General features: G+C 42.8%; 1 protein-coding gene and 1 pseudogene across 2 annotated transcripts in view; both read left to right on the forward strand.

Moving 5' to 3' along the window:
• The window catches only part of SGCG (sarcoglycan gamma), a 111,658-nt gene that overhangs the window by 32,082 nt on the left and 63,668 nt on the right, over nt 1–15,908 (forward strand). The window contains exon 1 of one of the 2 annotated variants that reach the window (XM_036917424.2): nt 3,257–3,413. The exons of the other annotated variant lie outside the window; for it this stretch is intronic. The gene's annotated coding sequence lies outside the window, so the exon portion shown is untranslated. Of the gene's footprint in view, nt 1–3,256; nt 3,414–15,908 lie in introns of those variants that run through there. 2 annotated transcript variants of the gene reach the window in all.
• Nucleotides 893–10,466, forward strand: LOC118928258 (probable ATP-dependent RNA helicase DDX43; annotated as a pseudogene).

Consider the following 15,908-nt stretch of genomic DNA (forward strand, 5'->3'; position numbering starts at 1 on the left):
ACCCTAACCTACTGGACGATGTGATTGGCCTGCTGCTAGGCTACTGCTTCCACACCCTAGGCAAGGAGCTGTTACTGACTGAGTCACTGTATAAAGAGCTCTGCCCAGCGCTCTGGGTGGAGGCAGAGATGGAGGAGGATTACAGACCTACAGACTGCTGGATGCAGACGTGATTCTAGTGCTCGACCTACTGCAGATAGAATAAAGCTGGGTATAAACCCTTTTACCCCCAGGACATTTCATTTCCTTGTCATTTTTTGATCTCACCAAATCCACAGTGAACTTGCCCAGGGCTGAAACCCTCAGGCAAGACATGACCTATATGGCAAACCTCATTGTTTTATTTTAGGAAATTTCCACAACCACCCAAACCTTGAACAACCACCACCCTGCTCAGTCAGCAGCCACCCACATTGAGGCAAGACCCTCCACCAGCAAAAATAGTACCACCTGCTGAAAGTTCAGGTGATGGGCAGCATTTTTTAGCAGTAATGTATTTTTGATTAATATATGTATATTGTGTTTTGAGATATAATGCTGTTGCACACTTACTAGACTACAGTGCACTGTAAATGTAACTGCTATGTGCACTGGAAAACCCCAAAATTCATCTGACTCCCTTAGTTACTATATTTGCTTTATTGCAGTGGTCTAGAACTGAACCTGCAGTTCTCTGTAAAGAAACCTGTAGTAGTTAAACAGCAAAAAAAAAAAAGATGAGAGGTAACTCTAGTCCAAGATACAGTCAGACACTCAACAGCACTGTCACTTCTGTGGTTCCTTATGGAACCTAAACAAGGAGGGACAGGCCCCAGCCACGAAGGTGTGTGCCCTATCAAGAGCTTGGTACTGTGTCCTGAAGGTTCGCTAAAGGGCTGTAAGCAGGGGAGCGATGTGGACAGAGTTACCTGTTCCCCCCTTTCTCTGGCAGTCCCAGAAGTGTGAGATGGAAGCCAGGTCCTGGCTACAGCAGCAGGCTCAGCCTGCTGGCATGTCCTCCAGTGAGGTGGGGACCCCTGGGAGAGGGTGGACGGAACAGGGGATGCTTGGTGTAGCAGGCTGGCCAGTGAGGGACATTACCAAATCTGTCTTCTGTGACTTTGTGGAGGATGGAGTCACAAACCAAGGAAGGGCACAGAGCAGGTCTGGGGAGATGATGCATTTGGTTTTGGAGGAAGGTGTGAGGTGGTTTTAGCGAATTTATTCAGAAGGGCTTGCAGTTGCAGCTAGTGTATAAAGCCATAGGAATCATTAAAAATGGGGCAACTCTACATTCCCCAGCCTCAGCAGGGCCTGAATATGTCTAGTGTGTTTTACTAGTCAGTTTATTCCCCATATCTTCATGCAACTACCTCAAACTTCTCTATTTTTCTGAAACTTTGAACTGTCTCTTCCTCTATCACCACTCTCCCTCCACAGACACCTTACCCCCCACTTCATGCCAACAGCAGAAGTGATTAGTCCCAGGAAGACGTGTCCCCACCAGGAAGTGCCCATTTTCACGAGTTCTAAGCGTCATCTCCATAACCTAAGCACCTCTTCAGTGAGGGAGCAGCAGGGCTGTGTGTCCGGGCAGGGGCGGGTTAGAAGGAGAGGAGGCCAGGAGGACTAACTGATGGCCAAGGGAGGAGGAGGGTGAATCCCTGAAGGACCTACAGGCATCCAGGACTGTGCTTAGGAGCCGGAGAGCCAACAGACTTTCAGGCACTTCTATCCACACCCTTACCAAGCTATTTTACAGCTAGTGGGACATTAGACCTTGTTTAAGAACTCTTATGGCTGCATTCCATTGAAAACATATGAGATGTGCATGTACAAGTTACAAAGTTAAGCTAGACCTACATTATAAAGCTATACCTACAACGTTGAAGTTCCTGTTTTTATAGTTTCAAACTATTGTATGAAATCAAGATATTTTTTCTCTAAGTCATCCTTCTGCAGGACTAAAAATGGAAGTCGATGGAATTAAATAAATCTGTGAATGTGACTGGCGATCAAACACATAACTTGACTAGTATTTTTACAAAGCAGTGCCCCAAACATTGAAAAGGTCCTTGCTATAATACCACTTTACTGACTGATGAAGTTCCCTCAGTATGTAACCTTTAACATGACATTTTAACCAGAAGATTGAGTTAGGAATTAAAATTTTTTGACTTTGCAGACACATACTGATGCAAAAATACATCTTATATCATTATTGTTAAATATACATTTTTCTTAAGAATTGGTAGTTGTGCTATAATTTTATGTCTAACTGAATTGCCATAATAGGAAAAATAGTGATATACAGAGAATTCATGAAAGATTTTTAGAAGTCTTATGAACAAGTGCATGATTAGTTGACACTGTATCAGCTTTTAATTTAAGGCCTGCAGCTGTTGGTGTAAGAAGCATCAATGTCAGAAGAAGCTAGAGTATGAATAAATAGAATAAGAGAAAAGGTCTCCTGAGAAGAAAATACAATAAAAAGTAATCATATAGATTATCATTACATTGCTTCTCATATTCAAGGTTTAGTGCTAAAATACATAATGTAGTCAGTTTTAATCCATGCTGCTAGCCAGACTATATAAAAATAATGCAAAAGGAAAGATTAGGATTATGCAAAAGCTTGCTATTAGTTTTTTCTTTATACCTTACAAAAATGAAATGACCTAATTGTTATTCTTTTTTAAATAAAGAAAAACATCGATCATGTTAGTTTGCTAAGCATACTATAAATTAGTTTACTAAAAAGAACTCACAATTTTAACATGTAGTTTTTTTTACCTTCTGTTTGTCATTGTGATCATTACGTGAGGTTTTTCTCTTCAAATATTAAGTTCTTCACTTAAACAGAGGCTTAAAAGTTTTTCTTAAGAAGTGACTATTATATGAAAATACGCAGTTTTCTTGGATGAGAGAGGTGTATACATTTAATACTAATCAAGCTGCAAGGGATAAGTGCTGCGTGTCGGTTTGAAGTGATTTTTTCATGACTTTTGTCAACATTAAATTCTACTGGAAACTAGCCCCAAAGTGGTTTGCTATTCATTTAAGGTAAAGTTTATTTTTAGAAAGGTATAATTATATAAGACTATCATGATTCAGGGTTTAAATGTTGGCTTTGTAAGAATTTTTTTATTTTGGCACACTTAGGGCAGTGTCCTGGAATTGGTGCCCAACCAATCTGAAGTGCGGTACGAGCTGTTTATGTCACTGAGTAAAATTAGATTCGCCTGTTGCTAATATGAGGGGATGAAACATGAGCCAAGGCCAAACACGTGAGAGACTCGTCTCTCAGGCATAGCTGGTAAAGCCAAAACCCTTCAGGCTTCTGCAGGCAAAGGGAAACTTTGAAACACTCTGTCTCCGGTAGATCTCCAGCTCGTTATACTTAATTCGCCGGTGTGCTTTTTCATACATCCAAGGTAAGTAAGCAGTTTTAATGTGGGTTTTATATCATTACAAAATACAGCCTAAAAACCATTAGGCTTCAGGATTCTTGATTTTGTTCTTCTTAGGTGACATAATAGTTAATTAGATTTAAAATGTTGAATAAATTTCTCTCAGAATGATTATATATTGGGTATCAATGAAATTTAGCTTCTCAAACTCTTCAGTTATTCTGATTACTAATATGCTATATAATTTTAGCACAATTTATATTTCTTATGCTTTTAATTTGTAAAATATAACATTTCTGTATTATTGGGCATTAAACTGTGTAATGTAGTTAATCCAGACAAAATATGGTCTTGTAAGAACACCTAATTCGACTCTAAAATTTTTGTGGTGTAATTACTTGTGCTCTACATTTTGTTGATAGTTTTGTGACAGACATTAAAAGATAGATTAAAATCAATGAGAACAAAAATCCACGTCATTTGATAACTTGGGAAGAAGGGAAACAAAAGCGAAGTCCCAACTTCAGTTGTCTAGTTATTCTTGAAGTGAAAAAGAGAAGAATAGTTCTTTCTGAAAATCTGAGAAAAATAAAGTGTTGCTCAAAATACATATGAAAAAGTAAATAGGGTAAAAGTTAAGCATGTGCTAACTAACGTTCTGGCCTACTGAAGTTGTCAGTTCTTTCTTTGGGCTTCCTGAGTTAAAAGGGAGCAATCAGAAAATGAGTTTTTAAAGGAAAGCATAGAAACAGATAATAAGGGAAAACAACTCAACTGGCTGAAAGATTTGCCAGCAGGGTGGAGTAACTCACTAAGACAAAACGAAGTACAAAACGTGCGGTTTATTTTTCACTGATTTTCTTGGAAGCATTTTATAGAGATTTGAAGAGACAGGTACTTTTCTTTCAAAACCAAATGAAAAGTAGTCTTTCAACACACTTAAGTATCAAATTCCAAACACTAATAAATTCAAGTTTCCAAAGATGCTGGTTAAGCTTGCAAGTTAAAATGCTGAACGTAAAATAGCTCCATATTGTCCTTTAAAAACTATATTTCCTAGACATTTAAGTTATACCGCTCTTAGACTGCATATGAAAAATCAAAGAACAATGGTAAATTCTGACCAGGCACCCATTTTATTCCAATTGCATATTGGGTAGGACCCACGGTTCTGCCTTTGCCCCTCAGCTGCTGGCCCATCACCCGCTGCCTCTTGCTTCTCCCCAAATAAGCCCAGCCTACTAAGCCTGCCATTGCTGTGATTTCCTAGTGGGAAGGAAAGAAACTACAGTCGTGAGTGTGATTCTACTCCCATTCCTTCAGAACCTGCTTCTGCATTTCCTGCTGTTCTTTCATCCTTTTCTGCTCATCTCAGGCAGCCTCTGTCTAGCTTTATTCTTCTCTGGACCTTCTGCAGGGCCAGATAGGTCTGTGACGTTCTCCTGAGTGTTGTAGAATTCCTCACCCACTATACTTGCCATCCCAGACTCCATTTTTAATTTTTATATGTTATTATACCCTAGAAAATTTTATGGGAAAATTGATACAGGAGTACTTAGCAATTTGTTGATTTGCAGAAGGCACAACACTTCTCTCAGAATCCCTCAAAATGTGCCTTGTCCCGTGAAGCCTCCTTGGCTTCAGTATGGCCGGTACACAGAGTACCACTGATGAACGTGAGCTGGGAGCAGGAGGGCGTGCTGGTACCCAGAGAATCTGGGCTTTGTCCCCAGCAGGGAGCCCTTTGAACAATACAGCAGAAAGGTAGCTCAGCCCATTCATCATTTGGGAAGGTCTTTCTGGCTGCTGCGGGGAGTGGGTTAGGGCGTGGGAGAGGGACGGAGGAGGGGTTACACGGAGTCAGAAGTTGGCCTCACTGAGGACTGGGGAGGGAACTGCAGGGAGGAAGCCCTGGAGAAAGGAACATAAAACCAGGCTTCACCTTTGTTTGTTTTACTCTTAAACATTCTTCATTTTATTTGTGAAACATCTCCGCAAAGCACAGTATCAATGAAGAGGCAGTGGTTACAAGTTCGGACTGTGGCATCAGACTGCCACGTTAGAGCTCTCAGGCCTCCTATGAATGACTTCCTTACCCTGGGCTCGGTTTCCTCGTTTGTAAGAATGGGAATGACCACAGTATCACCTGCTAAGGTCATCGTGGGTATCAGATTCAGTCCATGCAAGCCACTTAGAAATGTTCCGAGAGCTATAGGTCCTCCATGGCACTGCAAGAAGGAATTCAGGAGCAGACATGAAGTGGTTGGGCTTTAAGAGTTTATTTGGAAAACAAGGTTATAGAGAAAGGCAAGAGCACACCCCCAAGAGTGGGGGCCCGGGCAGACCCAGAGTGGGCAGCATGAAGGGAACAACAGGGAGCCCTTTTTATATAAAGGGAGATGAATATTCACTAAGGTTTCAAAGGGAACAGGTGGAGTCTTTTTGGGGCTCAAGCTCACTCTACCCTCACTTCAGGCAGAGGGATTTTGACTATATTTGGTCCCCGTCAGAACCGTCATGGTGCAGGATTTGTACTATGCTAATGACAGAGGGGCAGGATTTGTACCATGTTAATGGATTTTGGGGTGACGTTTGGATCAGTCTCCACCATGTTTTGGCCAGTCTGTTCTCTATATTCTCCCTCCACATCCCACGCACGCAGCTTACACAGAACGTGTAGTATGTAAGCAAGCATCTAGCTGAACGTAAACACCACACAGTCCCCCCCCCTCTTCTGTCTGGCTATCTGCCTACTAAAAGCCTCAGAATGATAAGTGATTAGAGTCTCTCACCTGTTTCTCCTGGACCCCCTGAGACAGCAGCTGAAGCCCTCTGTAGACAGAAGCATTTAGGCTGAGGATATTTCTGCTCCAGCAGAGAATGTTCTCCACATACAGTGAAGGCTGCCCAGGACTATGTACATTCCAGAGTGCAAATAGAAAACCCTCCCAAGATGTTCTCACCAACTGACCGAAAATCCCTAATGACGCCTTTAGTATTCATGAATGGAAAAAACATCAAATGACTGCTTAGGTTCCCTATGAACATTCTTCTTTCATAAGATATCTTAGATCTTGATGGCTACTTTACATAAACATTCCAAAATGTCAGTCTTGATGAATCATAGATGTATGCCGTCCCTGCACCAGAATGTCTTTGAATGTGTGTTTTCTAACATCGGAAAATCACTTTAAATCATCACATTCCAATCCTAAAGAAAAGGTGACTATATAGAAGTGAATCATGGCCCCAAAGTCCTCTGAAACTTTTAATGAACTGTCAAAGAAGTTGGAAAATTGCATATACATTACACTCGATAAGAACCTTAATTATGTCTACCTCAAGAAGAATTTCTTTTGCCTTAAATCTTTTATAAAGAGAACTGAAACTTAAAAAAAAACTCAACTTGGTTGATAAATTTAAATGACTTTCTTTTCTTAAAATCTGTCTTTTGTGTGGATATTTTTCAGAGTTAGAATTTAGTTAAATGCTGTTTTTAGAAACTAGGTACATTGAGATTTTCAGGGGAGGGGTCTCTAGTTGTTCTGCCTGAAAAATCCAGCTTCAGTTATAAAACTCCAAAGACTTAATGAAGTAGACAACAGGCTCCTTTATTCTCTGTTTGATTAAAGGTAGTTTCCATGTGTAACTTTCACTTAAGAATATTCCAAACTCTGTCTTCCTTTGTAAGTTATGTCAAAACTCAAAGCCATGTCTACACGGGATAAATGGCACTCTAAGAGACCCAGGCCCCCCGTACAGGACCGGTACATCCCAGCTCCTTCTCCTCACCTTATCTGCTCTCACTGCCTGAGTGTGCCTCTTGAGAGCATTCCTCTAATAAATCACAAGTATGAGAATCCTCTTCTCAGACTATGCTTCCAGGAACCTGACCTAAGATAAAGTTGAGCAATGTTCTTCTGATAAACCCTTACATGTATCTGATCACTTAAAAAAAATCCCAATTGTTCCAACAGCAATGGTTTAGACAGGTTTCCCCAGGAAACCCTCTGTGCTAGAGGTTTTCATACTGGTTTATTAGACAACACCTTCAGTAAAAACACCTGTAAGAAACAAGGCAGCAAACGCAGGCAGAAGGAGGCACTGAAGAGCAGCGTACTTGCAGTAGAGCTGGGGTGGCCCTTCAGAGTTCTCCGCAGAGTGAGGAAGGGGCTGGGCATTTGCATGCCTCCAGGGATGGAACCGTGTGGGACATGCCATCAAAGGGGCAGCTCAGCCCCATCAAAAGTAATTCTCATCATCACCCCCGGCAACGGGAAGATTGAGGGGCCTGGTTCTGCAGAGTGGCCTGGGTGGGCACCACTCTAGCCCACCCCTTGCATCCCTCTAATTCATCTGCCCCATACACCTCATTAAGGAACAGCTCCCCCAAGATTCTAATCAACCTCTCTTCCCGAGGAAACCACTGAGGGAATGTCAGTGGGATGGACTCACCCCTCCACGGCTGCAGCTGGTCTCCAGAGGGCAACTGATGCCCACCATCCTTCCTTCTCACCCACCACCCCAGCCACCCATTCATTCTCACCTAACACCTGTGCCTGTCTAGGCAGTCTGGTTTGATGGCCCTGACATTCAACTCAGGCTTGAACCCTTCTTCATCACGCTCTCATTTATCAGCCTTTGGCTGAGCACCTTTCCATCTATTAAAATGGTCTGGGAAGGAAGCGGTTGGGGGCGCTGTTGGGGCGGCAGAGGTGGCAGCCACAGGGACCCCTCCAGCCTCCAGCAGCCTGCAGCTGCTGGCCCCCAAGAACCAATGCTGTGCTTTGGATTGAAGAACGACTGGGTCGGCGCCGTGACCGGTGAGAGGGAGGGGGTGTGCGGCGGGGCTGGGCAGAGCACCTCACCTGCCCACTTTGCCTCCAATCAGCTCCACCTAATGAGACTCAGAGTCATGGTGGGCCAAAAATATGAGATATCCAAAATACAACAAACACCAAAATACAAATAATAAAAGGGCATCCCCAGGCAAAGGTCAGAATTTTTGGCAGCAAAGCAATGCAGACAAAAGCAAAAGCAGTGATAAACAATCTTGTTAAAATACAAGAAAGCTAAAAATCAGAGCTCCGAGTTGATACCATTGCAATCCAACCTTCTGGTGGAAGAGATGTAAGGTCAGACGACAGAGTTACACGCCAGCCTTTGATTGCTTGGGACCAAATTCGAGAAGATGCTTTAAAATGGGAAAGAAAAAGGTGGTCAGATTTACCTCCAATTAAGAAAAACTTTTACATGGAGTCAGAAATGACAAGTTCTATGTCTCAAGTGCAAATAGACAACTAGAGGAAAGAAAATTATAATGTGCAATGACTTAAGGGATGGTGAGAAACGTCCCATCCCCAATCCGACTTGTAAATTTGAGGATGCCTTTCAAAGTTACCTTAAGTTATGAAAAACGTTAAAAAGGCAGGTTTTCAAAAGCCAACACCAATTCAGTCACAAGCATGGCCAATAGTCCTGCAAGGAATAGATCTTGCAGGAGTGGCCCAAACTGGGACAGGAAAGACCTTATCCTACTTAATGCCTGGATTTATTCATCTTGATTCTCAACCAGTAGCTAGAGAAAAAAGGAATGGGCCTGGCATGCTGGTCCTTACACCCACTCGAGAATCAGCTCTTCAAGTGGAAGCTGAATGTTCTAAATATTCATATAAAGGTCTTAAAAGTGTTTGTATATACAGTGGTGGAGACAGAAACGGACAAATACAAGGCCTGACAAAAGGTGTCGATATCATTATTGCAACTCCAGGAAGACTGAATGATCTGCAAATGAATAATTTTGTCAACCTGAAAAGCGTAACCTACTTGGTATTAGAAGAAGCTGACAAGATGCTAGATATGGGAATTTGAACCCCAGATAATGAATATTTTATTAGATGTGCACCCAGATAGGCAAACTATTAGGACAAGTGTGGCGTGGCCATCCGCTGTCCGTCGGGTTGCACAATCTTACTTGAAAGAGCCGATGATTGTGTATGTTGGTACTCTGGATGTAGTTGCTGTAAGTGCCGTGAAACAAAATATAATTGTCACTACAGAAGAGGAGAAATGATCTCACATGCAGACTTTACTAGAGAGTATGTCTCCTGAAGACAAAGTCATAGTGTTTGTCAGCAGAAAGGCTGTTGCTGATCACTTATCAAGTGACCTGATTCTCCGACACATATCAGTAGAATCTCTTCATGGCAACAGAGAGCAGAGTGATTGATCGAGAGAGAACATTAGAAAACTTTAAAACAGGTAAAGTGAGAATACTGATTGCTACTGACTTAGGATCTCAGGGACTTGATGTCCATGACGTCACACACGTCTATAATTATGATTTCCCCCAGAACATCAAAGAATATGTGCAGAGAGTGGGGCGCACTGAAGGAGCTGGGAAGACTGGAGTGTCAGTTACCCTTATCACCAGAAATGATTGGAGGGTTGCCACTGAATTAATTAATATTCTGGAAAGAGCAAATCAGAGTGTCCTGGAGGATCTTGTGTCAATGGCTGAGTGATACAAAGCAAACAGACGGAGAAAGAAATGGAAAAAAAACTGGGACCACCCCAAGGAAAACCCAAGAAGTTTTATTAATGTCTGTTGTAAAGTACTACCGACCTACGTACAGGAGAATTTATTCCTTTTTTAGAGATATACTATTTAAGATATATGGAAGTATTGGGAACATGCTAATGTAATGAAGAAACTGATTCTTAAAATTAACAGTGTTTAAAAATGAAGAATCAATATTTTATACTTTAATAAAGTCAAAAGTATTTTAAAAATATAAAATGGTCAGGGGACACCAAGAACTGCTGTGTTGCTACCTGGGGCACAGACACGTGCTTCCCACCCAGTTACTATCAGAATGATGTGCCATCTCCTCCAACTGGCCTCTCGATATGAGAAGCTCAGGTGACTGACGGCAGCTTGAAGATTAATGGGGCTCACGTTGCACCCCCTGGTAGAAGCATTCCTCACTGGGAACAGACTGCCGCATCCACAGAGCCCATCGTTGTGGGGATGGGAGGCACAAATGTCCTGTGTAGGTCATTAAAAGTGACGGTAAGAAAGACCATTCCCACTCTCACCCTTGGTTCCTAGACCACTGTGGACACATGGCCGTAATGGCGGTTGATACAGTGAGCACAGACTGCATCCCTTGGAATCTCCGAGCTGGAGCCTCAGCTGCAACTTTAAAAGTCTGTCCCATCACCTGACGCCTTCTGGGAACTACAGTAGATGCTGAGAATAGTAGATCCCATAGCCAAGCGCTATAGCGGCTTTGCTGTAAAACGATCGTTTGGTTCATTGCAGTGTTCAGTGGCCAATCTTCCTTGTGCCGTCTGCCTGCTCCCACCCTTGGTGGGCCCCTTCTAGCTTGCAGTGGATTGCTGCTGCTCCCTGACCTTGTGCCTCCTTAGGTTAGACCTGAGGTGTGACAGAACTCAGGTCACAGTGGGAAGTACTCACATGTGGTCACGCTGTGTCTTAGGGTCAGCACCCTATCTCCACCAAGGCCCAGTAGTACTTAGGAAAAGGTTTTTCAAATGATATGTGATTCTCTGCTGCAGATGGCATGGCCTTATTCCAAAATGCTAGAGTTTTATATTGCGATTCTTGCACCAAGGTTTGTCATAAACATCACCTTCCATCTTTTCCCATCACAGACCCTCTTAACCCCATAGTGTGCCCGCATGTCCAGCCTGAGAGCCCTGTGGGTCCTGCTCAAAGATGACAGCCCTTGCCACTTAGTAAATGAGCAGGATATGCAGGGCCCCAAAAAACCTCCTGCAATTTGGCAGGTTCCAGAGCCTGGGTGGGGTTCCTCTCACACCCCCTTGCACACATGGATTCCACGAAGCCCTCCAGCACATTTGTCGCTTTCACCCAGTACAAGATGGCCCAAATCCCTTCTGAATATATGAAGACAGGGGAAAATACTACAGCCTAGCACATGTGAATGTGAACTACTTTTGGTCTTCGCTGGTGAGAGAAATAGGGGAGGTGCATTTACCAGCTTAGCAGGGCCACACACGCCCCAGGAGCCAGTCAGGCTGCCAGGCGAGCATGCCTCATCTGGCACAGCAGCAGCAAGCGGCACCTGCGAGATCGAGTTTGATGTATGTGGGATATATCTGGTTTTTCCGAGGTCCAGATTGGTGAATTTGGGTGGGAGCATGGTGAAAGCACTAACCCGGTCCTTTAAGAGTGGCACTGATCACTGCCCTTCTTCCTGGGATGCAGAGGGCATGAGGGCAGTTTGAAAACTTTTCTCTAGATTTTCCCCATTGGAATACCTCTTAACCCGCAGGCCAAGGAACTTCGAATGTGGGAGTTCTGCCAACTACCGGGTATATCTATCCCAATTATACATTTGTTGACCAAGGAAACAACTCCTCGGTAGTTCCACGGACCCACTATGAGCCAGATCTGGGCCAGGATTCCACTTATCACCTGGTCCCCGTATGTCTTCGCGCTAACAGAAAGTCCATGATGACGCTTTGTGCTCATGGTTTTAATAGTAGAACTAGACTCAGTGTCCTGTGTCCTCAGAATGCTCGAGTCCCGTTTCCCCACTGTGCGTTAATGCAACGAAATGGCCCTCGGTTCAGTCGGAGCACGGTGGGGCTGACCATTGCTGTGTACGTTTGCACCTCCCTCCGGAGACCTGGCCTCTCCACAGTAAAGGATTTCCTGGTCAGGAGACTGGCTTGTTCTGGAAACTGAGCAAAGAGCTGGGACTCCTTTTGTGGGGGCCAATGGCCTCAGCCTCCTGATTATCCTTCCCTGGTGTCTTTTGACTGCATGGATTGAGGTAACTCCCTTGTTGGCTGCCCATCCATCCTCCACAATTAGCTTGGCGATTCTGGATTTTGTCTTTCTCTAAGCCTAAGCCGCTGGTTTCTTTAAGCTGTGAGGGGCTGCCTGAAAGTGTGAAACTACCATCTTCCAAGACCCTTGCCTAGTGTTAAATTCTGCATTACTGGGGGGTGCCCTCCTATCAACAAGTGCCTCTTTATCCAATTCTATATTCTGTCTTCCTTGAGGCATCCTGTCATCTCCTGCTGATACATGCTGGAGAGGCCCTCTGGGATACGATCTCTTTATTTCCTTGTCAGGCCCACTCTTCCCTACCTGGGTTACCTTGGGATTTAACCTAACTATTTATTGGTCAGGTGGCCCAGAGGGGAGGTGGTGAGCATGTTGCACACCCTCTGCAAGTAGAAGGGAGGAGTGGACCACTCTGCATCCCCAACATCCCAGGGTGTCTGGAGTTTACAGCTCCTCAAGTGCATTGGTCCCCATGTCTCCTACCAAGTCCCAGGGTCCCTCTCCCACCCTGCCAGGTCCCTGATCCTGACAGAGCAGACTTACCTAGGAGGAAAGTCACTCTTCCGCGGCGCTCTACTGCTGTTATAAAGACCGCTGCTCAGCTGGCTCTGCCCTTTAGTTACAGGAGGTGAGAGGCTCTGCACAAGCTGCCAGGGAGGCCCCCTGAGTTTTACAATTCGCCTTGCATCATCTCAGACTGGAGTCATCTTTCTTCAACATCTTGAAGGAAATCAGCAAAGATACCAATCCTATTGTCCTTATGATTATTACTTTATCTGAAACCTTTAAACCCCTTATATATTGCCCACGAGTAAATTTTCTACCACTGATGTTTTATCCCAGTTCATCATCAGGGACAGTTTTAACAATGAGGCCTGCATGCCGTGATATATCAGTACTCCGCCTGCTGCCTGCATTGGGGTCCCCACTGCCAGTGGCTGCAGGTGATCCAGCCAGAATACCACTTCAGACTTCTTCCCTGGACTACTTCTGGCCACCAACTCTGCTATAGCAGTTTCTCCAGAAAAAAACAGGAGACTGAGATTTGCATAGAGGAAGTTTATTAGGAAATGTTCTTAGGAAGAACAGCTCTGAGGGAGTGGAGGAAACAGGATTGAGCAGAAGGAGTTCAACAGCAATGCAGTGAAAACAGAGGTCTTAACCATCCTACACGGCTGGCTGGGGAGAGGGGAGGGTGCTTTCTGAACCCAGACTGGCCCTTCAGGGATGTCCTGAATGAACGTGGGGCCCAGTCCTGGTACCACAGTCACTTAGCTGCTGGGAGGAACATCTCTTTGGGAGAGTCAGTTCCCTTCACCAAAGACAGTTCCAGAACAGGGATCCTGTTGGCAACTGTGAGCAGGAAACAGTCCTGGGAGCTGGGAGAAGGACTTCCTTGGTGCCGAGGGGAGGTCTGTGAGGCACACCACACCATCTGCTATAATAATTCTCTTAATGTTTCCTGGCTCTTTGATTATTTGATTTTTGCATGAGTTTTTGAGAAAATAATTTTCATTCTTTACTTGTTTTACTTATGTAGGTATGACCAAAGTACAATCATGTAAAACAACAAATTAAAAACAGTATTTAATGGTGGAGAATTAATCTTTGTATTATATTCATCCATTCAATCAACTAATACTGGCAGTATTCTAGGCGATGGGACTGGCCAGGTGCCTAACAGTAAAAATACAATCCTGCCCTTGTGGATATGGGATAAATAATAAGAGAACATAGACACGCTATTTTTTTGGATGTTCAATAAGATAGGAGACTGGAAACAGGAGAGAAAATTTTGTGTATCAGATTAATTTGTATGGTTCAGAAGTAAGCAAAAAAGTTAAAACTACCAGCAGAACTCCCAGTATAAATTACACCTTAAAGACTTGTTAAATTCAACTAGACAATCATCCCTTTACTCTCAACATAGACAAATTAGACGTCATTCTTATTTTGGTGATTGCGTTGGTTAAATAATATTGTTATCAAAACATTTTAAGGGGACAAAAAATATAAAATAAATATTTAAGTTTTTTATATGTTAAGAGGAATTGATAGTGAAAAGAATTTTAACATAATGATTAAAGTATTTTAGTATGAATCTACATGGAAAGTACGTATTATATAAATAATATACATAATAATATCAGTAAATTGGTAGTTGATTTTTGATTGATTATATTAATGATATTATAGAGTTTTGATTTGATACAAATTGTGTCTGTAGTACTAGTTTCCAGAACTTTGTCAAAATGTAACATCATCCTATTTTATAAATACATATTCTTTGAAATAATATTATGGTCTTGCTTCAAAGTCAAAAGACCATGAATTTTATTCATCATATCGGTAATAGCAAGTATAACACCCATACTAAACATTCTAGGAGCAGTGAGCTACGGTGACAAATCTTAGGGAAATACAGGCCTCCAGATACGCAGGATATATAAATATGTTGGGGATATAGCAGAGCAAATATTATAAGGTTAACCACATTGGTTCTGAATGTTAGATGTCCAATGATAATAAATGGCTTTGCTTGGGAGAATGATAGTATTCAGAGACATGATAATCCTTATGAAACTTAACATTCCCATGACATTAAATGTTTGTACTTCACTGATAAGACTTCTATTCCATCTGCTGCAAGGACGAGGCCAGCAGGTGCAGAGGTAGCACTGAGGACTTAGAGGAGAGGTGTGACATCACTAGTAACATTAGGACAGTTTTTTAAAGTTATGATGCCAATCAACAGCCCTGAGAAATTGTCATGTGTTTCAAAATTTTTTCTTGAATAACTGCATAATTGAACTCTGTATTTGGTAATACCTTTTTGTTGATAAAGCATTTAGAAAATATTATGTAATCAAATGCTCCACATATTTGCAGGTACTTTCTGAGTAATTTGACAGAACACAACATCAACAACAAAACTTTTTTAAAAAGTAACCATATACCGTTTTCTAAAAAGCTACATAGGAAATCAAGAAATACACCCTCTTGTTCATTATGGACCATCTAAATCGAAGAAATATATTTTTTAAAAGGCAAAGAGATCCGCCCAGCTCAAATAATACCATGCCTTTCTTCTCCACTTTTGCTCAGGAGTCTTAACTGTAAGGCACTTTGGATCTCCAAGTAAATCTTGTTTGCATTTCCGCCAGAACTTTAGGAGGACCTCACACTGGAGCAGAGTTTGGGGAAGGGGTGCCAGTCTCTAGAAGGAGAGAGAAAGCAGCAAGAACTCTAGTTTCAAGGAACCAAGTGCAGAAAGCAGCATGAAATCGGTTCTGAGGACTGCATCTCATGGACAAGACTAAGTGTCAGAACCACAGGGCCCCGCCATAGAGCTTTCAGATGTGCTCCGCCAGATGCTGGGATATTTCCCAGCACAGGGTGATCAGGAGTTCCCACTGTGAGAAGAAGCCTGATAGGATATTTGAGTCACTTGCCTAACAATTGATGATCACAGAGTTTTCATCATAGAGTTAAATAAGGAATGTCTTTACAACTCAGTCTGTTTTCTATGATCACAAAGGAAATGCCTGAGATACTATAGTTGCAAAGCAAAAGTAGAAACAGTACTTTTCTGATGCTAATCATCCTCCCCAATCCAACTCATTCCTCCATCAGTACAGAACTGGGGTAAAATGGAACTGAAAAGGCTGGGCAGAGCA

The sequence above is a fragment of the Manis pentadactyla genome, chromosome 2 (assembly GCF_030020395.1).
Source record: "Manis pentadactyla isolate mManPen7 chromosome 2, mManPen7.hap1, whole genome shotgun sequence".
In the NCBI taxonomy this organism is placed as follows: domain Eukaryota; kingdom Metazoa; phylum Chordata; class Mammalia; order Pholidota; family Manidae; genus Manis; species Manis pentadactyla.